The following is a 24390-nucleotide window of genomic DNA, read 5'->3' as shown; positions in this document are numbered from 1 at the left end:
GCATGGTTCAGGTTTCATTCAGGTATGGAGAATTTTTTTTTTTTTTTTTTTTTAAGAGAGAGTGTGAGCTTGGGAGGCAGCCTGGTATAGAGCAGAGGTTGGCAAACTACGGCCTATAAGCCAAATCCAGCCCACTGTCTATTTTTTATAGCCCATATAGTTGATTTTTAAAGAGAAAGACAGGGAGAGGGTGAGGGAGAAAGAAACATTGATGTGAGAGAGAAACATCAATCAGCTGCCTCCTGACATACCCCAATCAGAGATTGGGTCTGCCACCTGGCATGTGCCCTGACCAGGAAAGGGGTTGGCAATGAAATTGGCAACCTTTTGGTGCACAAGATGATGTTCCAGATAGGGCTGAAACTCTTACTCTCTTAAGTCCTCCTGCAACTAAGTAGAATGAAGAGAATTCTAGATGGTAGAATTTTAGACTCTGGCCAGTTAAATAGGCTCAAATTTTTCAGCTGCCTCTGAAGCTCAGCCTCTCCCTCAAAAACCATGTGCAAAACGATGGCCTCTCATCAGTGCCTCTTTAATGTCTTTCCTCTAACCATAACTCTGCACACTGACTTTCAAAAAAGTTCTAGATTATTTCAAGATAAAGTCAGGTGCTAAATAATAAAGTTGGGCCATTCTAAGAGGGCAATTACCTAATCTGTTAATGAAAGAGCAGTCACATATCATAGCAAAATCTCCTCTGGTATATTCATTAAAGGCAAAATTAAGATAAGTGAAACTTGCTTTATCTCCTTATTAAGTCAGAAAAATGACTACATATCTTTTCCAGATAAGAAGCTGTTTAGAAGACGAAGCTCTATGATATTTTATAATGTAGTTTTCCTTTTCTTTCTACCAAGGAAATTCAGAATAACTTGCCTCACTGTAAATCACAGTAACTAGTTGTTTTTTCTCTCTCCAAATGAGACATTGCCTGACATCTAACATGTGGCAAGATCTGAAAAGTTTCCACAAATTGGTAAAATTCTTTTTACATGAATATGTAATGTAATCTTCTTGTTAAACAAGAATAGATAATTTCTCCCAAAATGAATGCAATAAAGGGGCATAGAAAGAATAAATAATTCTAATACTGTTCTTTAATTCTGCTTGTAATTTTCCAAATTCCAGACTGATGGCAACATAGTGGGCCTATTCTACTACACACTATTTCAAAATGTTCCTGTTTGTTGGACAAAAACATAGGGACAGTGGTTACTAAAAAGCCCCCAAATGCAGTAAACTTGCATAATTTTATAGCAAAATAAAAAAGTCAGTAATTTGACATATTTAGTTATATTATTTATGCCTGCATTCAACAAACATTTATTGAGCACCAGTTATAGGCCAGGCATTGGGGATCCTATAAAAATAAAGTTTTTGCCCTCAAAAAAATTACAGTTTAAATTATGAAGATGAATGATGATAACAGTATTGTGTTAATCACAGAAGCACTGATTATGTATCTGGCACTGTGCTAAATTATCTACTTACATAATCTCATTTAATGGAACCATTTCCCACCACCAAGAGGTAGGTGTTATTATTATTCCCATTTTACATATGTAAACACTAAGGCTGAGGTAGGCTCACTAACTAGCCCATGGTTATATAGCTAGTTAGGTAGGTAGATCTGGGATATAAACCCAAGAAGACTGACTCCAGGACCTACTAAACTAGAAGTTGTGCATAGATACTGATACTATTATATTCATTGGTACCTGTACTAAGAGAGAGGCAGATAAAGTGCCACAAAAGTTAAAGAACGAAGAGGTAACTTTAGATTAAGTCCATCAGGGGAGACTCCATGGAGCTGGGATAGAGAAAGCTTTGAAACAGGAAGAAGAGAAGAAGGAAATGCTAGGCAGAAGAAGCAGCACGAGCAATGGCACACAGGTAGGTCCAGTTTGGTGCCAACTGGACATTAATGGGAGAAGCGGGAACAAGGTAAAAAGCCAGGTGAGGCTGTAGTCATAAAAGGTCATTAAAAGTAGATATTTAGCCAAATATGGTTTGGCTCAGTGGTAGAGCGTCGGTCTGCAGACTGAAAGGTCCCAGGTTCGATTCCGGCCAAGGGCATGTACCTGGATTGCAGGCACATCCCCAGTAGGGGGTGTGCAGGAGGCAGCTGGTCGATGTTTCTCTCTCATCGATGTTTCTAGCTCTCTATCTCTCTCCCTTCCTCTCTGTAAAAAATCAATAAAATATATTTTAAAACAAACAAATAAATAAATAAATGTAGACATTTATGGCTGTGCCCTTGGCAGTTCTGGATCTATATCTTGCTTCAACAGTGTCTGGTCAGAACAGACCCAGGGTCACCTTTCTCTGAGCCTCGGTCCATTCTCCTGCACCTTATCCAGTCACCACCTTCAAAATCTCCTCCAGGACCAGCCAACACACAGTTTTGTTTTTCTTCCTTAGCTCCTTGTTGCCAAACAACCATAAGCTCTCAAATTCGTCAGAATTATTCCACCAAGGTAAATGCTTAGTCAATCCCTGGCCAACCTGCCTCTGCGGGCCCTCCACACCTACCTCTCTCTGGGCTTCCATTTTCACCCTGAGGATGTGGCTCTTAGGGTGAGGGCCACTTCTTCCTTGTGTTGGAGGAGAAAAAGCCCAAGAGCGCTGAGCATCTCTTAAAAGTTGCAAAAACAGTGCATTGGCTGCATTCTCTTCCTGGCCATGCTGAGCCTTCCAAGGTGAGGGGGCAAAACTCAGGCAGCCATGGAAGCCGCCCTGGCTTCGGAGAAGAACCTGAACCAGCCCTTGTGGAGCTGCAGGCCCTGGGTTCCACCCACACAGACCCCCATCCCTGTGGCTTCCGGGAGAACCACTTCCTGGATGAACAGGTGGAACTCACCAAGAAGATGGGCAATACCTGCCTCACCTCCACAGGCTGCCGGCCCCCAGGCTGGGCTGGGCGAATATCTCTTCGAAAGGCTCACCCTCAAGCATGACCAGGAGCCTTTGGAGCCCAGAGGCCTTTGAGGGGCCCCTCTGCATCCCCCTGGTGTCTGGCTTTTACCTGAGCTTCTCCCCGAAACTATTGGCCATTCTCTTAACCACCCTAAAGCTGTCTTCCATCCATTGGACCCAAATGAAACAATAAAGCTTTTTGCAGAAAAATAAATAAATAAACGTAGGCATTTACATGATGCTTTAATGTACAGGATCCTGTGTGACAGCTATTATCTTCACTTTACAAATGAGAAAAGTGAAGTTCAAAGTTTGCAAAGTTACCAGCCCAGGGTTATGTAGCCAGCAAGTTTTAGATCTCATTAATTTATTCAGAAGATATTCATTGGGACAGGTACTGTGCCATGTACTAAAAACAACCAAGAACCAGACATAGTCATCATGGTCTTCACAGCACCGCCAGTCTAGGTAGGAAAGACAGCCATTATTACAATCAGCTTTGGTGTGTGCTTCAGGGGAAGACGGGTGAGGAGCTCTGTGCCCCACCTGGAGGCAGGGAAGTCCTCAAGAATGAAGTTCGTTTAAGCCTAGATCTGAAAGATGAACAGGAGTTAGCTTGATATTGATGGTGGGATGGGGTATATGATAGAGAGCATATTTCAAGCAGAGCAATATAAATATGTGTGAAGGCCCAGAGGAGAGAGAAAATGTAGCATCTTACAGACAGTGAAGAGTTTAAAGAATGGAGGCAAGAAAGCAATAGCTAGCAAGATTAGTAGACACCAGATTCTGAGGACAGAGGGGCAGGCTTTGAAAGTTTTTAAGTAAGAGGTGGGTGGTAGGAGGGGGTGACATGGTTAGATTTAAGTATCAAAAGGACAGTAAACCTGTAGAGAGAGCCAGAATTAGATAGGGTAGGACAGGTGCCAATCTGAAGGCATTTGGAACTCAAATCCGAGACTGTTTGATCTGATAATTGTGGCCTCATCACTTTCTATCTACTCTTTCTTGTAAAGCTTTAGAGGAGATGAAGACATCAGCAGATTTGTGTATTGGAAAGATTAGCCTAGAGCTGCATGGAGGAATCAACGTTGATTCATTCATCCCTTTTTTATTCATTCATTAAGTATTTGTAGAGTGCCTATATATTATGCACTAGGTACTATATGGTAGTTTTAGGCCTAGATATAGAAAGGATGGTATAATAGTAGAGCTGCAAAGACACTTGTAAAGTCCCATGTCTAATATTCCTTTAAGAACCAATTTGAAACCCCTCATCCAAAGGCTTTCTTTCCCTGTGTCTACCCTTCCAACACTACTTAAAACTTTCCTTAGTGTAACCACTTAGTCTGTTCTATGAAATCACACAGCCCTGCTCCTACTACTTCAGACTCATTCACTAATTGCTGCACATGTGTCTTATCTCAAGTGTTCCTCGGGCCTTTCACCTGCATTGATTTTAAGTTCTGGAGTGCCCAATGAGTGCTGGACACACAACGAATGCTTAGCTAAGAGGGCTGAGTGACTGGATGAAAGAATAAATGAACAACTCAATGATTGAATAAATGAATTAATGGACAGGATTACATGAGGCCAATCTTTACATGTTTGCTGCTATGTTATATTTTATCATGTTGGGTTCCATTCTCCTATCATTCCTTGAAGACACTAGTTACATACTTTTCAACTTACAATTAAAAAAAAAATCAGCCCTGTACATACCATAGCACCCTCCAGTCATTACAAATTCTTGCTTTTTATAACATGCATTAAAGGCCTGATGACTCGGACTATAAACATCATGGCAGTCAGTATTGCAAAGCAATTCAAGAGAGAAATAGATTTGTATGCTTGTTATTTTTAAATTGTCTACTAAATGTAAAACATGCTTTGTATCTGCTGATAAACACTTATTTCCTACAGGGAAAAGGGAACATGCATTAAAAGATTTAGATGTGCCAATAAATGTGCTAGTTGTATTTGCATTTTTTTCATTTTTAAGTTTGATAGCAAGGCGGCAGAATACATGCAGGAGTTTTTACTGCTCAGATTTTTACTTATCTACTGGATGTAACTCGATTGATAAGGGAACATGTTTTGCCTCATGTGGACCCAATTGTAACAGGGAACTAGCACCTCACCTTTAAAGGCCTGGTATCTCATGGGGGAGCAGTGTTCAGTAGCTGGTTTAACTCATTGGCCTTATGTTCTCTTGTTAACTGTTGTACTTAGGAGCCATGTTGATGTTTAAGGTCTATAAACTTGTTGCTTTCGATCTGGTTCTATGCTTTGTTATAATTTGGTGACTCGACTTTGTTTCTATTCTGTTTTGATCCCTCAATTCATGATGCTTGGCCTGCAGTAACAAAATATTCTTGTATTAAATCCTTAGGGTTGCATGATAAATTACCACAGATTTGGTGGCTTAAAACAACAGCAATTATTTTTCTCACAGTTCTGGAAACCGGAAGTCCAAATTCAAGGAGTTGGCAGAATTGGTTCCTCCTGCAGGCTCTGAGGGAGAACCCATTTCCTACTTCTCTCCCAGCTTCTGGAGCTGTCAGGGATTCTTGTTGTTCCTTGGCTTGTAGCTGCATCACTCCAGTCTCTGCCTCTGTCCTCTCATGACTTTCTCCCCTAGGTGTCTCTTTCTCTTCTGTCTCTTATAGGAAAATGTGCCATTGGACTTCTGGCCCATCAGGTTCACCCAGGACAATCTCATCTCCAGATCCTTAACTTAATTTAATTTGCAAAACCCCTTTTCCAAATAAGGTCACATTTACAGGTTCCAGGTCGACATATCTTTTGGGGTGGGCACCATTCCACTCACTACAATACTTAAAGCTAGCCTTTGTTTTTTTAATGCTGAAAATCTCACAAGAAAAAAAATAAAATAATTATTATTACAAATCTGAGATTCTCTAGCTCCTAACCCCGTTTTCCCATCCAGTAACACAATTGTTTTATACTAAAACTCTCATTAGAAATAAATAACACATATAAAGGAGTAAATAACCCAAACTTTCTTAGAATTTTAACCAGTTGCATAAATGAGTTAATACCTGTAAAGCACTCAGTATGATACCTGACACAGAGAGTGCACAACACAGGTTAGATGTACCGTGTCTGAGGTACAGAAGAGGTATTATTTCTCATGAGCACCACAATGCAGCACACAAGGATGAAATCAGAAAAATAGGAAATCAGATAGATTGTGTTTTAGAGAAAAATGCAAAAAGTAAGCCCTGAAGCATGCAGCTTCTAGGTGAAAGGGTATCATTGCTTGATTGTTTATAAAGATGTACGCTCTTCTACTTCTCTAAATTTTCCAAATTTTCCAGGCATAAAATACTCTCATTTTATAGTAGGAAGAAAATGACTATTGAAAAAGTACTCTATTATAAAGGAACATTCTTTGTAGGCCAAACACTCTGATAGGAACTCACTGTTTCAGCTGAGACTAACAGAGGTCAAAGAAAGAATGGGCAAAACATGTAGAAACATCAAGATAAATAGTAATAGTAATAGAGTCCATGGCATTTTAGGAGGGTGACTATGTCTGTTCTGTTAAGTGCTTTCATTAGGAAAGGAAGAATATTAAATGGAATGATGAAGGAGAGGAGCAGCTAAATGAATACTCTGAATGAGTATTTATTGGAGAAGACAATAGGGACATTCCTGTTCCAAGGACACATTTTATGGTGAAGCAGAGAATGGCCTTGACAGAGATTCTTGGGTCTCTGAGGAGAAAGGGATGGAGCAACTTGAGGGACTCTGTGCAATAAATCACCAGGACCAGATGGTGTTCATCCATGGGTTCTGAAGGAGATAAAGTGGGAAATCATGAGTTCATGTATCATAGATGCTTAAAAACAGCCAATATCCCTGAAGATTGTGAAGTCATTAATATGGTGTCACATATGTATGGGGGGAGAGGGGATATGTGCCTGCACACGTGTGCATGTGTACAAACTCCTTGCATGCTCTGGGGCTTTTGAGAGCAACTTTGGGAGATTTTCTTTTATTTTTTTTAAGAACCAAAAAAGATTTCTTGATGAAACAAAGGACAGAGGATATTTAGGTAGGAGAAAGATTTTGAAAAGATACAAGACTAAATTTTAGAGATGTTTAATAACATTTAAGCAGTTATTTTCCAGGTACTCTGAGAGATGCTAGGGATATAGAAATAAATAAGCATTCCTTCTTACTAATGGGGAAGTTTACAGCCTAATAATTTCAGTTATTTTAATGGTCTTGCTATTGGCTTTGGATGACAATTGGTAATGTAGTATCTTCAAACATGACTAGAGGATACAAGAAACACCTGGGAATTATTTTCATTTAATTTACAATATCTAAGATCTGGAAACAGTCCAAATGCCCATCAGTAGACGAGTGGATATAAAACTATGGTACATTTATACCATGAAATAATATGCAGCAGTAAAAAGGAGGGATCTCTTACCCTTTGAGACAGCATGGAGGGACCTGGAGAGTATTACGCTAAGTGAAATAAGTCAGTCAGAGAAAGACAAGTATCACAAGATCTCATTCATATGAGGAATCTAAAGAATAAAATAGATCCAGAGACATAAAAGCATGGAACAGACTAATCAATCTCAGAAGGAAGGTGGGAGTGGGAGGGTGGGTTAAAAGAGATTAACCAAAGAACTTAAATGCATATATGCATAACCCAAGGACACAGACAATAGTGTGGTGAAGGCCTGGGGAAATGTGAGCAGGGAAGGGCTAGGAAGGGTCCATGGTGGGGGGAGGGAAGAGGGAAGGGTACATCTGTATTACTGTATTTTTCGGACCATAAGATGCTCCGGACCATACTACGCACCAGTTTTTAGAGAAGGGAAATGAAGAAAAAAAGATTCTGAAACAAATAGTGTCCTAAAATATTTTATGTGCATTAAAACCCAACATCACAGTCATAAACACATGTAATCAACCCTGTAAAGTAAACAGCAGCATTTAGAACCATTTTAGAGCCGGGCAAGCACACAGAGACCACACAGAGCCGGGCAAGTAAAAAAACTTTTTTTTAAAGTATTCAATATATGTGTAGGCTATATTTGGACCATAAGACACAGGGACTTTTCCCCCCCACTTCTGGGGGAAAAAAAGTGCATCTTATGGTCCGAAAAATACGGTACTTTCAACAATAAAGATAACATTTTTTAAAAATGATATAGTTTCAGGTTGTTTGGCAAAAGATGGGGGCCTGAAAAGCAGGATAGAGTTTCACCTCCATCTCATAAAATCTAATTTCTATATCCTAAGAATTATCTAGTAATAATAATAACCAAGAAGCAAACATTTATTAAGTGCTTACTATGTGTCAAGATCTTGCTCAGTTCTTTACTTATATTATCAAATTTAATTTTCATCACAGTTCAGTGATAGCTCTAGAATTTTAATCTTTTTTTAAAATATATATATTTTTATTGATTTCAGAGAGAAAGGGAGAGGGAGAGAGATGTAGATACATCAGTGAAGAGAAAGAATAATTGATTAGTTGCCTCTTGCACTCCCCACACAGGGGGTCAAGCCTGCAACCCAGGCATGTGCCCTGACCAGGAATCAAACCAGGACTTCCTGGATCCTAGATCAATGCTCAACCACTGAGTCACACCAGTAGGGATAGAATTTTAATCTCTATAGTCCAATTCCAGAGTCATACTTTTAGCCATTACTCTATACTGACTATATATATATATATATATATATATATATATATATATATATATATCTTTTATTTATATAAGAAAATAAAAAGTTTCACAAAACTGCTGAAAGCGGTTTGGCTCAGTGGTAGGTTCCAGGTTCGATTCCGGTCAAGGGCATGTACCTTGGTTGCGGGCACATCCCCGGAAGGGGGTGTGCAGGAGGCAGCTGGTCGATGTTTCTCTCTCATTGATGTTTCTAGCTCTCTATCTCTCTCCCTTCCTCTCTGTAAAAGTATCAATAAAATTTAAAAAAAAAGAAATGTTTAAAAAAAAAAAAAGGCTTCACAAAACTTCTGCCCTTGTTGCATGTGATTCTCTTCTGTTTCATAAAAAGCATGATTATCCTAAATCCACAAATTGATTCCCCAAGTGGGCCAGAGCCTATAGTTTCTTTAAAGAAATAAGAGTGAATTCTATATAATAAAAGTCTAATATGCTAAGTATCTGACTGTTCATTCAATCATTCAACCAGTCACTATGACAAGCACTGACCACCAGGGGGTAGATACTCTGACTGGTAGATTAGCTTGCTGCTGGGGTCCAGCTGATCAGAACTGGGCAAGATGGGCCAGACTCACCCTGGAGCCCTGCCATGTTCCCTCCCCAGCCCTGATCATGCATCACTGGGGTCCCTTGGCCTGGCTTGTGCCCTCTTGCAATCAGAGATCCCTTGTGGGATGTCAGAGAGCCAGTTTTGTCCCGATCCTCACTGGCCAGGCCAAGGGACTCCACTGATGCACGAATCCATCCACTGGGCCTCTAGTCTACTCTAATAAAAGAGTAAGATGCAAATTGATTGTATCTTCATGATGTCCACCAGCCAATCAGGAGTTGAGCATGCGAATTAACCCAACAAAGATGGTGTGTTAATTTGCATATGCAGGCACCAAGTGGCCAGAGACGGGGCAGGACATGTTCAACATCGCCATGGTAACGATGAAGGCATCCCACACGCCCCAGCTGCTCCAGACCTCTGGGAAGCATGGAAGGTAGAAAGGCAGCTCCAGCAGGAGCAAAGGCAGTGCTGGCAGCTAGGATAAGAAAGGGCTATTCTTGCATGAAACTTCATGCATCATACCTTTAGTAAGTAAATAATCACATATCTTTGATATAGAGGAATTTTAAAGCTTAATGAAAGCTCTGGTGTTAAAATCTCAGTACACTGATAAAGGTAAATCAGACCACTATTAAATTGTCTTGGACCATTTCAAGATGCTTTTTACACGGGGACAGGTATGTCTCCCACTCACTCTCTCATGTTTCTCCCTATGTACAATGTTGAATCAAGTCCTCTGGCTGTATTCATTGGGAAAGCGCCCTAAGAATTAAAAAGTTTTTCCTTATGTTGATCCGAAATATGACCACGTGAAACATCTACTTAATGAATCTAGGGGACACACAGAACATTCAAGTAATTCTTCTACCCTACATCCTTCAAATATTTGGAATGCAGTCGTTTTCCTCCTGGATGCTTCCCTCTTCAGAATAAACATTTCCAGATCTGTCAGCCATGTGTGAATAAAGTCAGAAAATCCAACCCAAACTGGCCTATGCAAAAAGAGGCTTCATTAGCTCACACAGTAGAAAAAGCCAAGAATTGTCCTAGCTTCTGGCACAGTTTGATATGGAACCAAATAATGTCATTAGAACAGACTTTCCATCTCTCTCACCATCGCCTCTTCCATGTTGGTTTCCAGTCCCCTTATAATACAATGTAGACAGCCCCAGACCTTACATCTGCTCATGAATAAAGTATAGCAGAACAATAAGTTTCTTTCCCAGAAGTTTCAGGAAAAATTCTCTTCCATCTCATTGGCTCTGATTGGGCCACATGCTCAATCTTCAGCTATTACTGAGGCTAGTGGCATTGATTAGCCTAGCTTAAGTCACATGCCTGTATCTAGAGATGTACAGACTGAGAGAGAAGAAGGATGGTCTTCAATAGGGCGATTGTTAAATACAGGCTGGGTAACAAAAAATATCTATTAGCTTTGGCCAGGGTGGCTCAGTTGGTAGAACATCGTCCCATGCACCAAAAGTTCACTGGTTCGATTCCTGTGTAGGGCACATGCCTGAATTGCAGGCTCCATCCCCAGTAGGGGGCGTACAGGAGGCAGCCAATCATTGATGTTTCTTTCTCTCTCTCTAAAATCAATAAAAACATATATTTTAAAGAGTGTCTATTAGACACTGCTCTCATTTCATAGTTTCATCAGAGTGGCCTATCAAACACCAAAATAAAAAAATCCACTCACTCTTTTCCTCCCCGGCTGCTTGAACATCAACCTTCATCATGAATGACAGGGTAACTATCCAGACCAGGAAGTTTCTGACCCACAGACTACTTCAGCGGAAGCAAATGGTCATTGATGTCCTTCACTCTGGGAAGGCAACAGTACCCAAGACTGAAATTTGGGGGAAATTAGCCAATATGTATAAGACCACACCTCATGTCATCTTTGTGTTTGGATTCAGAACCCACTGTGGTGGTGGCAAGACCACTGGCTTTGGCATGATTTATGATTCCTTGGATTATGCAAAGAAAAATGAACCCAAACATAGACTTGCAAGACATGGCCTATATGAGAAGAAGAAGACCTCAAGAAAACATAGAAAGGAATGCAAGAACAGCAGGAAGAAAGTCAGGGGACTGCAAAGGCCAATGTTGGTGCTGCAAAAAGTGAGCTGGAGATTGAACATCAGAAGGAATCAAGATTCTTCAGTGACTTTATCTATGGTGATTGTGCAGATTTTTTTATGAAAGGATTAGTAAACTAAACTTTTATGTGGAAAAAAAAAAAAAAAAAAAGATCAATCACTCTGCCTCGGATTGGATCTGCCTCAGATTGGGTCTGCCTCAGATTGGGGCTGGGCCAGAATGCCACAGTTATGTCCGCCCTTACACCAAAAGGATGCCTCAGTGAAATAGTCACTCCTGCTTATTCCTGATGCCTCAGTGAAATAGTCACTCCGCTGTGTAACTTTTCCTGTATCCTTCAGGTGGAATGAGTCCCTCCCTTCACAGAGTTCCTACGGGTACTTACATTATCTTGCAATTGGTTGTGCTGCAGGCTTATGTTCCTCCTGACTGTGAGTTCCTTGAAGATAGGAATTTTTTAATATACATTTCTATATCCTTTGCACCTGGAACAATACCTGATAAAGGAGGCATACAATACCTGTTATTTGAGTGAATTATCTTGAGATGGTGGAAAAGGACACACCATAGCAATTCTTTTTTTTTTTAAATATATTTTATTGATTTTAGAGAGGAAGGGAGTGGGAAAGAGAGATAGAAACATCAATGATGAGAGAAAATCATTGATTGGCTGCCTCTTGCACATCCCTACTGGGTATCGAGTAACCCAGGCATTTGCCCTAGGCTGGAATTGAACCTGGGACCTTTCAGTCCACAGGCTGACGCTATGTCCACTGAGCCAAACCAGCTAGGGCGACACCCCATAGCAATTCTGTGAGCAATAGATCAACCTGCATCTTGCTCAGTCTGTCTGGGCTTCAGTATCCACACCCATAAGATCACTGAGGGAAAAAAATGTTTCTGATTCCCTGACACACTGGGGCACAAGTGATAATAAAGCAAAGCTGAGCATTAGGCATGGACAGGCCTGGAAGGCTGGGAATTATCAGACATACAGACTAAAAACTGCCGTCAGTGATTACAGGATTAGACAGTTAACTTAAAAAGAAAGTTACAAATGTCAGAGAATGCAGTCAATGAGAACTCAGTAGCTCACAGAATTAGCAGGTACTGAGCTAAGTACTAATTCTGTTCACTGTTTCTTTTTAAACGGTCAGTGGTACCAAGAAAGGGCAAAAGGGTAAGAGTAAGTCTGCAGAAAACTGGCCAATCCAAGATCTGACTTTCTATCCTCAGTTGAGGTGGGAAGAAGAGACTCAACAATAGGCTTTTACTAAGCACCCTGTAGCACCAGAGCTACAATGAATGACACAAATACGGTCCCCCATTACTAGCCTCACATACTATTGGCCAGAGCTGCAAGAATTACTTGATCCTACCTCACATGTAGGACTGAGGCAATACTTACAAAATGCCTTCAACTCTCAGATTAACGTTATGTAAATGAAAATACACTGAACTGAGAAAATCTTTGTGTTTATTAACCTTTCAGAGAACCAATGCTTTCTTAGCAAGATGAGAATGATATCAATGTGATTCCTTTGTCCCAAATAGGAGCCAAGCCAGAGAAGCCAACGTGAGAACAGAAGCTATCTTTAAACCAAGACCCATGCCCATGGCAATGCTACTAAATGCCCACTACTCGCACGCCTAAAGGAATGCGATCAGAACCATGCCCCTTGCCACACCCTTCCTGTGCCCCCCTCACAGGCAATGTGTGTTGTCACAGGGGTACAGAATAGCAATGAATGATGCTGGTGCTTTCCTTTCTGCCTCTTGAAGATCATCATTATTTCTGGAATGACAATTTGTAAGCTCAGCCTAATTACGGCCAAATTGATTAAGAGATGCATAATCTAAGGATTAGCATTCAGGCAAGTACTGCTTAATTTGGCCACCAAGGACTCAGGAGGGAACAGCTGTGTGGTTGAGGAAGCTGTTTGGAATAAAAGAGTGATTCCCGCCCCCCCCCCCCAATAAAATGCAGTCTTAGTAAATTATTTATCATCATCACTTTCTTATTTGAACTCTCAAGCTTAAAACTTTCTGGGATCAAATAATCCAAAGATGCGGTTCTTGTTATCTGTGAGGAAGGCAGCAGCATTATAGATGGCAGAGATGGTCTTGGGCTCCACCTTTTTCTGCCTGAATTCTCTTAACCTCAGATAGCTTAGCCACCAAATAGGGATGATCAGCAATACCTTCCGGGTTGTTGGGAGGAATAGATGAGTAACCACACCTAAAGTATCTAGCTCGCTACTTGGGAACGAATGGGTTTTAAAACATTTTTGTTCCTTCCCTCCTTCCTTTGTCTTCTAGAACTTTTAATAAACTTTTTAAAGTTGTGGGTTTTTGTTGGTTTTTTTTTTGTGGTTTTTGTTGTTGTTTTGTAGGGTTTTTTTGTGATTTTTTTTTTTTTTTTTTTTTCTACTAACCTGTTTAAGGTAAGCACATGAGTGAAGTATTCAATTTAGAAAAGGAAATTTTTTCTTTCATTATGTTTCATAACATATACATATACTTTACCAAAGAGCCTAAGAATGATGATGAAAGAAAACACAAAAAAAGCAAGGTGAATAGTTGTGTAAGTTTCCATATAAGTTAAAAAGTCACTGTTTTAGCCAGGCTGGCGTGGCTCAGTGATTGAGCATCAACCTCTGAACCAGGAGGTCACGGGTTCAATTTCCATTCAGGGCACATGCCCAGGTTCCCGGCTCCATCCCCAGTACAGTAGGCAGCCAATCAATGATTCTCTCTCATCATTGACATTTCTGTCTCTCTGCCCCTCCCCCTTCCTCTCTGAAATCAATAAAAATATTTTTAAAGAATTATTTTATAGTAAGTCGATGAGGGAGCAAGGAGGAAGATGGGGCAGACAAAAATGTGGGGTATCTAGTAAGGCTAGCCACTTATTTGGCATATTACGTGCATTCAGCGGGCTCTTGGCACGTCTCTGGCATCTCAGCTCTGCTCCTTAGTAGCTTGGGCAAGTGACTTGGCCTTTCTATGCCATAGTTTTGACATCTATAAAGTTGGGAAGATAACAGCACTTGCCTCATACGGTGGTTAGAATTAGATGAGCTAATACATGCAAAATTCTTAGAACAGTGCCTGGCACATGGTAAGTATTGGATAACTGTTGGCTGTTGTTAATAATCATAGAGATGACCAGAACAGAACGGTGAACCGAGGTGTTTGCCTGGAGTCATGTCTCATGACACCTAAGAATGAGCTCCGTGGACCAGAAGATTTAAGCAAAAGAGTGGAAAATGTATTACAAGCATATTCAAACGCCCCTCACGGGGTGAAGGGTCAATAATGGGCTGCCCCCCTCGAGCTTTGTAGTCCAGGGGTATATATTTGCTACAAGCCTGCGCTATGTCTATCTGTGTGGTCACCTGATTCATTCTTGTTCTTGCCCAGCAATGGACCTGAACTTTCCCTGTTTCTATGTGTTCTTTCTCTGTCCCTATGCTGAACTTGCTCTGTTTCTATATGTTCCTACACCTTGTGACTACAAGCCCTCCCTTGTTTTCCCATGCCTCCCGCTTTGAGTCCAGAAACATTTTATTATTTCTTCTTGGTTGGTTCCTGTGATTAGGCTGGCTCAAGCTGCGGTGTCTGTTCCTGCCTATGTTCCACCTGCCTCTGTTCTCTGCTGGACCCCTGCCCTATCCGCCTGTGTTTCAAGTTAACCCTCTCAATAGTGAGAATAAGAGTAGCAATAATAATATTTAAAAGCCCTTAACATCAAGGGTGGCGCATAGTAGATGGTCAATAAATGCTACCTATTACTGCTTAGATAATAAAAATAAATACGATTTTAAAAGGTATTCTCTTTCATCAAGTTTTATTCCATGTAGGAGCTGCCTCCACATCAAGCAGAATTATAAGAATATCCACTCTGACTTGATTTTTACAGATTATCAATTAGGAAGATAACAAATTGTTGCCCCCTTTTTACTGAATCTCTTTTGGAGCCCCTGTGAGTTGGATAAATGCTCTGATAACAGGCCACGAGGCAGGATTTCCAAGGATAGCAGTTTCTTGGTTCCCTCTGTGCTCCTATCTCCACGTAATGTCATAAAACACCACATCCATACCTAACGCCTCCAGGATGAGGTGTGGAAATGGGATTGTCTTCCTGTTTCTCACAACTCCAATCATCTCAGTCACTCCCCTACTTTCCAGTTCTTGCCACTCCTTTCAGTGCCCACAAAGATTCAGCAAAGCAAACAACTTGTAAAGCTGCACCCCATCTGCCCTCTCTCAGGTTCATTAACTGCTTTGCCTTCTCTCTCCACCTGAACTGATCTATCCTCGCCCACAGGACACACTCAGTCATGTTCACTGATGGAACGAAGGACCTGAATTTGCAAAACAGTGTGTGTGCCAAGAAAACTGTATGCTATTCAGACGTGGGGTCACTGCAAATATTTACCCTTTAATCCTTTCTGCTGTAGCTTTAATTAGGGAAGAATACATGTCTCTTAAACAACTTTCAAAATGTGACACCTGATCATTTATGGATAATAAAGAACATTATAAACTGATGAACCAAAAGATAGATATAGAGACAGTAAAGCAACAAGCAGTCTGTCAAATTACAGCGGGGAGGGTAGGGAGATCTGGGGAAGATAAGAATTCAACCGAAAGACTTGTATTCATCCATATAAGTACAACCAATGGACACAAAACTCTGAAGAGGGAGGGACAGGGGCAATGGAATATGTACACAGATAATAATTTAATAAAAAAAAATTTTTTTAAATGTGACAACTGAAATAGTTCAAGGTTACCATGTAAACAAATACAAAAGGAGCAAATCTCATGATATTGATCATGTAAACGGAATAGAATTGTCCAGATACTTAGAACAGCATTGAACAGGGAGGCTTGATTCCAAGCGGACTTTTGCATTATGCCATTAATGACTCATTCAGCAATCAGGGTGCTGGCACACCTGGGTGCTGCAAGAAATATGAATTGTAAGTTAAATCTGTTCTCTGCCTTCAAAGGGCTTATAGTCACAGTTGCAGAAGGAAAAGATACCTGAGATACAGAATACTTCATTGCTGAGCAGGTGCTTCTGAGAAAGCACCTCTGTAATTCTGAGAAATGAATGTTTCTTTTGAGCTAGATTTTAAAAGTACATCATAAAGAGTTGGAGTTCTCAAACTACAAAAATACTGTAAAATTCACTTTAACCATGTTAATAACTTTCCCCAAAATTTATAATTGCATATATATTTCATGCAGTCTGCAGAATAATTTAGCTATGCTATACTATATTCTATATTCTTATGAATACTATTAAAAAATACATATTCGTATGAGCCACAAAGCTGTAACTCAACATTTCAACAGCTATGGCTTTTTAAAAATCATGGAATTTTAGAGCAGATTCTAATCATTTCTGAACCCAAATAGAGCCAAACTCTTCTATTTCCTTTTCCAGAAATTTAAGAAACACCTAAAACATTGAAAATATGATTAATAATTTAGTTCTTTAGATTATTCACCTTGTCTGCACTGCCCAGCTTTCTTTCTTCCTAATGGGGAGCTGCCTGACCTCTGGTCTTGGCATGGAAAGCAGTAAGAAGAGCTCTTGGCACAAAGCAAGTCTTCATCAGCTATTACTGCTATCGCTGCTGCTGTCACTAATACTGCTCCTGTTCCTGTGCCTGCTGTTATTACTGTTACAATGAGTGCAGCTGAAACGTACCCTCTGTGTGAAGCCTTCTCCTTCCTCCCCACTCGCATTCAAAACAAATTGTTCATGACACTCTTTTACTAGTTATCTGATCTTGGACACGAGATTAAACTTTCTCAAACTTATTCCTCACTTGTAAAATAGAAATAATGGAGTCCATGTGGTACCAAGAATGGTTGTGAAGGTTAAAGATTAAATGCTTCGTGTAATGTCTACAGTAGCAATTCCCAAACCTTTTGGTTTCAGGGCCCTTGTATTGTCTTAAAAATATCTTGTAAGAACTTCTGTGTATGAGGGTTGTAGCTACAAATATTTATGATATTCAAGGTTAATCTGAGAAATTTTTTATTAATTTATTTAAAGGTAACAATAATAAGCTTTGTTACATATTGCATGATGTATTAATGTAAATAATATATTTTATGGGGAAGAAAAACTATACCCCCCCCAAAAGTAGTGGGAAGAGTGACATTGTTTTCCATTTACATAAATCTCTTTAAATCTGGCTTTAATGCCTATTGCTATATGTTGTTTTGATTGAAATTTACTAAGAAAATCTGGTCTCACACAAACATGTAGTAGGAAAAGAGATGAGTATTTTAGTAGTCTTTCCAGATAACTGTGGATATTTTTCTCTGACTCTACCAATCTGACAAGTAGTAGATTAGTTGAGATGCAGAATCTGGAATGATCTCAATAAACTTTTTTTTAAATAAATTTTTATTGTTCGTATTATTACAAATGTTGCTTTCTCCCCCCCCCCCCCCCCCCCCGCCATTGCTCTCCTCCACCAGGTTCCTCCACCAGGTTCCCATCCCACCCTCTGCCCTTTCCCCACCCCCCATTGTCCTCATCCATAGGTTCACAGTTTATGTTCAGTCTCTTCCCACATCCCCCTCTCCCCTTTCCCCCGAGAATCGTCAGTTCACTCCCTTCCATACCTCTGATTCTATTATATTCACCAGTTAATATTTTTTCATCAGATTTTTTTTTTAATTTCCTTGGATTTTAGATTCACTTGTTGATAGTTACGTATTTGTTGTTCATAATTTTTATCTTTATTTACTTTCTCTTCCGAAAGAACCCCCTTCAGAAATTCATATATTTCTGGTTTGGTGGTGATGAACTCCTTTAGCTTTTTTTCATTAGTGAAGATCTTTATCTGGCCTTCGATTCTGATAGCTTTGCTGGGTAGATTATCTTTGACTGTAGGTTCTTACTATTCATCACCTTGAATATTTCTTGCCATTCCCGTCTGGCCTGCATGGTTTCTGTTGAGAAATCAGCTAACAATCGTATGGGTGCTCCTTTACAGGTAACTACCTGCTTTGCTCTTGCTGCTTTTAATATTCTCTCTTTGTCTTTTGCTCTTAGAATTTTAATTATGATTTGTCTTGGTGTGGTCCTCTTTGGATTCCTTTTGTTTGGAGTTCTGTGAGCTTCCTGGACTTGTAAGTCTAATTCTTTCACCAGGTGGGGGAAGTTTTCTGTCACTATTTCTTTCAGTATGTTTTTGATATCTTGCTCTCTCTCATCTTCTGGGACCCCCATAATTCTGATGTTGGTTCGCTTGAAGTTGTCCCAGAGGTTTCTTACATTATCTTCAGTTTTCTGGATTCTCTTGCCTTCTAGCTTCTGCAGAGGAGTGTCTTCTGGCTCTTTATGTTCCAAATCTTTGACTTAATTCTTGTGATCTTCCATTCTGTTTTTAGGACTCTGTATAATATTTATTTCAGACAATTATTCTTTATTTCTTGTTGATCCCTTATCATTTCTCTTTGATTCCTTATTAATTCTAGTTGATCCCTTTTCATATCCTCATAGGTCTTATTGACCTTTTCTAGGAAATTCTTGAAAAACCTTATAAGCATAGATTTGAACTCTATATCCAGTTGCTTTTTGTCCTCCATTTCTTTCGTTTGTGATCTATTTCATTGTCTCGGCATTTTCGCAGCTTCCCTGATGGGGTGGAGTTTCAGGGTGGAGCATACAGCCTTGGCTTCCCTCAGCCCAGCCCTATGTGGCTCCTGAGTCTCAGGGTCCTTCAGTACTCGCTGCAAGCACCTCTGAGAGAAAGGTGCCCTCGATTTTTGCCTGCTACCAACAGTCTAGCCTCTCCCCCAATGAGCTCGGAACTGGGGTTCAGATCAGTTGGAAGTGGGATTGGAGGTGGTGTTCAGCGCAGTCTGGAGCCCCTGTCTCCTTCCTGCCAGGGCAATCCCGTGACACAGCCAACCGTCCCTTCTCTGTGCGCAATGTGCTTGCCTCCGGGACCTCCTTTCGCTGCTTCCCCGGGGTTCTGCCTTACAGCCCAGCTCCCTCTGGATGAGCCTGGGTCCCTGGTGTCTGGCCTAGAACTGGGGTTCAGAGCAGTCGGAACTGGGGCCCAGCAAAGTCTGGAGGTTTTATCTCCCTCCCGCTAGGGAATGCCAGCCAGGCACTCAGCCTCCCTCGTCTTCAGCTCCATCCTCTCCACACACGCCGCATGTCTCCGTACCTTAGGCTTTTACAGCTCCTCCGAGCTTCCTTCTGGTTTTCTCCTTGCTTCTTGTTGTAGAATTTCCAGTCAGTCGACTTTCCTGTAGTTCTGGGTAATGTCCATTTTATATTTTAGTTGTATTTTATTGAAATTGTTGTGTGCGACTGTGGCTAGGTATTTACCTGTGCAGCCATCTTGGATTTTGATATCAATAAACTTTTCATACTCTCACATTTAAAGCTCACTGGTCTAACTTGTACTTTGAATGGGCACATTTCATTACACAGTGTGAAAAAAAATCACATTCATTAATGGGACTCCAACCTCACTGGAAGGTTTTTAGCTTTAGGGAAGCTGACAAGTTCACAGTGCCAGACACAAATCTTCCAAAATTCTAATTTCCATGTGAAAGTTCAAATTTTATCATTGGCAACAAATATTGTCAATTGTTTTTCCTTGGAGTGACAAGCTCACTTCATTCGCTTTTTAGAAAATGTCTGCCAAATACCATTTTGTAATAAATGTGGTTCCCTGTCAGTTGTACTTCTAAGTAGAAATGGTGTTCCGTGAAAAAAAGTGGCCACTCACTCACACAAGACAATTGTCATGTTTTGGTGTGCTTCAGAAGTGCTTTATATTTATTTCCCATTTTGTCATGTGCAATATTTTGTCAATGTGTGAACTCAAGGGTCTAAATTTAACAAAACAATTTTTATTGTTTCATCATTCTTAAGTGAAACTAACATTGTTTTCCCATTTTCCCATGGCAATGATAAATACAATAATATATTAGTGGCAGATTTTGGTGTGACTATTTTGATTCATGTTAAGGCATCAACAGTTTTATCCACTATTTCTTTTGCATCATTGGTGCAAATGCCAACACAGTAAAATAAGCAAGTAATGTCTTAGTATTATTATGAATATTGTTTGGACCTCATAGACCTCCTGAAAAAGTCTTAGGGATCTCGAAGAACACTTTGAGAACTGGTTGTTGACAGCACAGTATATGCTTTATAACTGTTAACTAATGTTATAGGTAACTATAGGGACTGTATTTTTTTATTGTTTTTTTATTGATTTTTACAGAGAGGAAGGGAGAGAGAGAGCTAGAAATGTCGATGGAGAGAAACATCGACCAGCTGCCTTCTGCACACCCCCCACTGGGGATGTGCCCGCAACCAACGTACATGCCCCTGACCAGAATTGAACCTGAGACCTTTCGGTCCGCAGACCAATGCTCTACCACTGAGCCAAACCGGTTTCAGCGGGACTGTATTTTTTAAATGAAAATTCTGGATTTTAATATCTCCCATGATCTGCATGTGAATAGGTGCAGAAATGGAGACTGCCCCTCCCCATATCATTTTTGTTCTTTTCTCATTTTACCCCATTTACTATAGTCAGATGTAAGCCCAACTACCAGACATTAAGGCCCCAAGGACAATGATGATACTTTACCTGAGCCAGTACTTCAGCACAGCACAGTGCTTTATGCAGAGCAGGTGCTTAATAAATTCTTGTTAAACAAATGATATATGAACAAATGAATAAACTCAAATGAGTGCATTCTAGACTTTTCAGCAACTTTGGTGGAAAACAGAGGTTTAAGTGGCAGATGGTTTATTTTTGTTTACTTTTAAGGTAGGCATTTCAACTAGAGCACTCTTGTTTGGAAAATTAAATTTGTGTGATAATCAGCTAAGGTTACGTTTTACAGAGAAATAACATTTATTTTTTCTCCTTGTTATACAGAAAATACATGTTAATTGTAGAAAATACAGACCAAAAAAAAGAAAAGAAATCATTGGGAACTCCACCATCTAGAATAACCTTTATGCAAATTGTGGTATCTTTTTTTCTGTGCAGGTACATTACATCCTGTTTTGTTACCTCATTTTGCATCTAACATTGTATTATGAATATCCTTCTATACCATTCCATATCCTTGTCTAATGTGACATTTGATATGTAGATATCATACTGTATATTATTTGGATATTCTTCAGAAATAATTAGATAAGTGGGTCTTATGTGGCTTTTTCTTTTTTCTTGCGCTACTCCTGTCCCATCTCATCATCAGCAGAAAAACTAGAAATCAGCAGTAAAGTAGAATGAAACTATAAGTAAACTCATAGAATCCACTGAGCATTTTTACCTTTCTATCATTGTCACAAGCACCATAGCAATGAATAATACACCCATAGCAGAAACAATCCTGAAAATAAGAAAGAAATAAAAATTTAGAACACCCACAAATAAGATATTTTAAGATGTATCCAGAGAGAAATAAACCTGGATCATGTAGCCAAGAAGAAGGAATTCCCCTCTTGGGAAGCTGCATATGAAAAGTGCTTGGTGATGGGATGTATGGTAAACTGTTCAGATGGTCCATTGAAAAGTCAACTCAGAAGCTGCAGAAAATGAATGGGCAGAAACATAAAGACTATAATAAGTAGGAATTGAAGTATAAAGAACTCTATTACTGCATTGCTGAAAGGGACATTTATGTGGAGGTTAAGGGCACCCCATTCTAAATTCTGTTTCAGTTCTTTGAAAGATACTCTCAATCTTGAACTTTTTCCTTAATTTCAAAGATAGTCAGTACAGTCAGTTGAGTATAAAAGAAACATCAAACTAAGAACACTACCAAAGAGAAGGCAACAGAATGAGATTGTAAAAAATGAGAGGAAGTAAAAATTGGTGTCTCTAAAAAGAAACTTCATCTATCTATACATATAAAAGGCTAATATGCTAAGTGTCCAACTCTCCTACCAGTTGTTATGATGTGCACTGACCACTAGGGGGCAGATGCTCACCGCAGGAGCTGCTGTGACGCACACTGCCATTTACAGAGAAACGGCATCATGGACCTGGCATTAACAAAACAACACTCAGCTTCCCCCAAGTGGGACACAGGCCCCACCACGACCCCAGAGCAACACCCCACCAAATCACCAACACTGCTGAGACCCCAGGGTTCAAAATGTGGCTTACAGCCCAGCCAACCCAGAAACAGTGGCTGTGGGCACTGGGTAATGATGTCACATAGCAACACCTGGCTTCCTCTCTAGTGACTCACCTCCTTGGAGTTTCTTTAGCCCAGGAACATGACTTGCTTAATAGCCAGGTGGAAACACTTGACACTGTAACCAAATTTCTGTGAAACGTTTTCCTATGCCTCATTTGATCCTCACAGAAGTCCTACAGTAGGTAGATAGGAGACTTGGTGGAATCCTATTTTCTTTTGATTAGCCAGAAAATGGAGATTTTGAAAGCTTAGAAACTTAACTCAATTGAATATGACTTCAGGTTTTCTCACTGTGCAGAATATAGTCAAATACTGCTGCAGTTCGGTTAAATATTTTACCTTTTGTTCTCCCTGTGTTATCTATAAGAATAATCTGCTTCATGTTGATATTTACTGCTGTGTTGCTGACAATTACCTGAAAGAGAAGTTGGGGTGCTTCATTGGGCTGGAAGAAGTTAAGCTAAATCAGAAAGCAGGCCTAATTAAGCAAGTTTATTCTATATATATAAAAGACTAAGTTGACTTGCACATGTGCCATACTAAGGTGACCAGACATCCTGCTTTTTAACAATTTATCCCACATTCCGTGGTGTTTTAAAAAAAAGTCCCGATTTAAAATTAATGATCTCTGAACACATAATAATCTGGCCACTCAGTGTGTGTGTGTGTGTGTGTGTGTGTGTGTACACACACACACACACATACACACTTATACAGTTATACAGAGGCCTGGTGCATGAATTTGTGCATGGGTGGGGTCCAGTCAGCCTGGCTACAGGGAGGAAACATGGGCAGTTGGCTGGCCTGCCTGCTGGTCAAACTCCTGGTCAAGGGGACAATTTGCATATTAGCCTTTTATTATGTAGGATATACACTGAGTGGCCAGATTATTATGCATTCAGAGATCACAATAATATGGCCACTTGGAGTATTCTCTACTGAGACTATTGCTGGGATGAAAAAGAGTTGTGCTACTTTCCTTGAAGGCTAGGTGTAGATCCTTGTTTCCCCAGTAATACTAGTATAGTATATAGTAAGTGCTCAATTTTTATTGTGCAAGTAAATGAATGAATGATTGAACAATGAAATAATATTAATAGAAAGAACAGTAAAAGGGAGACAGGAATCCTAGATGTTTAATTTATTTATGTAATTAATTAAATAACTGAGGACCTGTAGATATTAGATCACTTCAAAGTCTTTTTGGATAAAGCTCAAAAAGCTCCTTTTGGCTCTGACTCTCTTTGATTCTGTTATATTATTTTAAAAGGTGCACAGTAAACATAAATAAATAAATGAAACTCTTAATCTATCTCTGAGAACTGTTGCTATGGACTGTTATGTCCCGCCATCATATATTGAAACCCTGATCTCCAATGAGACTATATTTAGTGATGGAGCTTTTACAGATGTAATTAAGGTTAGATGGAGTCTTAAGGGTAAGGCTCTAAACCAATAGAATTCATGTTCTTTTAAAAAGAGACACCAGAGGGCTTGTTGTCTATACCATGTGAAACTACAAGGAGAAAACAGCCATATACAAGCCAGAAGAGAACTAATGCTTAAGGGCTAATAACTTTTATTATTAATATTAATACTAGATATGGTCTAATATACATTGAGTGGCCAGATTATTATGATCTCTGAACACATAATAATCTGGCCATTCAGTGTGTGTATATCTCCAAAAAAACAAGTCGGCCAGCATTTGCATCTTGGACTTCCCAGGCACTGGAACTGAAAATAAATTTCTATTGTTTAAGCACCCAATCTATAGTATATTTTTATGGCAGCCTGAGCTGACTAAGATACCTGTTATATACCATATTCATTAGAAATATCCAAACCTACATTCAG

The 24390-nt window shown here is 39.8% G+C and overlaps 1 pseudogene; it reads left to right on the top strand.

The window, feature by feature from the left end:
* The first annotated feature begins 10928 nt into the window (after window positions 1–10928).
* On the top strand, window positions 10929–11440 carry LOC118723265 (annotated as a pseudogene).
* Window positions 11441–24390: the final 12950 nt, after the last annotated feature.

Source organism: Pipistrellus kuhlii, unplaced genomic scaffold (assembly GCF_014108245.1).
Source record: "Pipistrellus kuhlii isolate mPipKuh1 unplaced genomic scaffold, mPipKuh1.p scaffold_m20_p_2, whole genome shotgun sequence".
Lineage (NCBI taxonomy): Eukaryota > Metazoa > Chordata > Mammalia > Chiroptera > Vespertilionidae > Pipistrellus > Pipistrellus kuhlii.
This window is presented reverse-complemented; position numbering and strand designations above follow the sequence as displayed.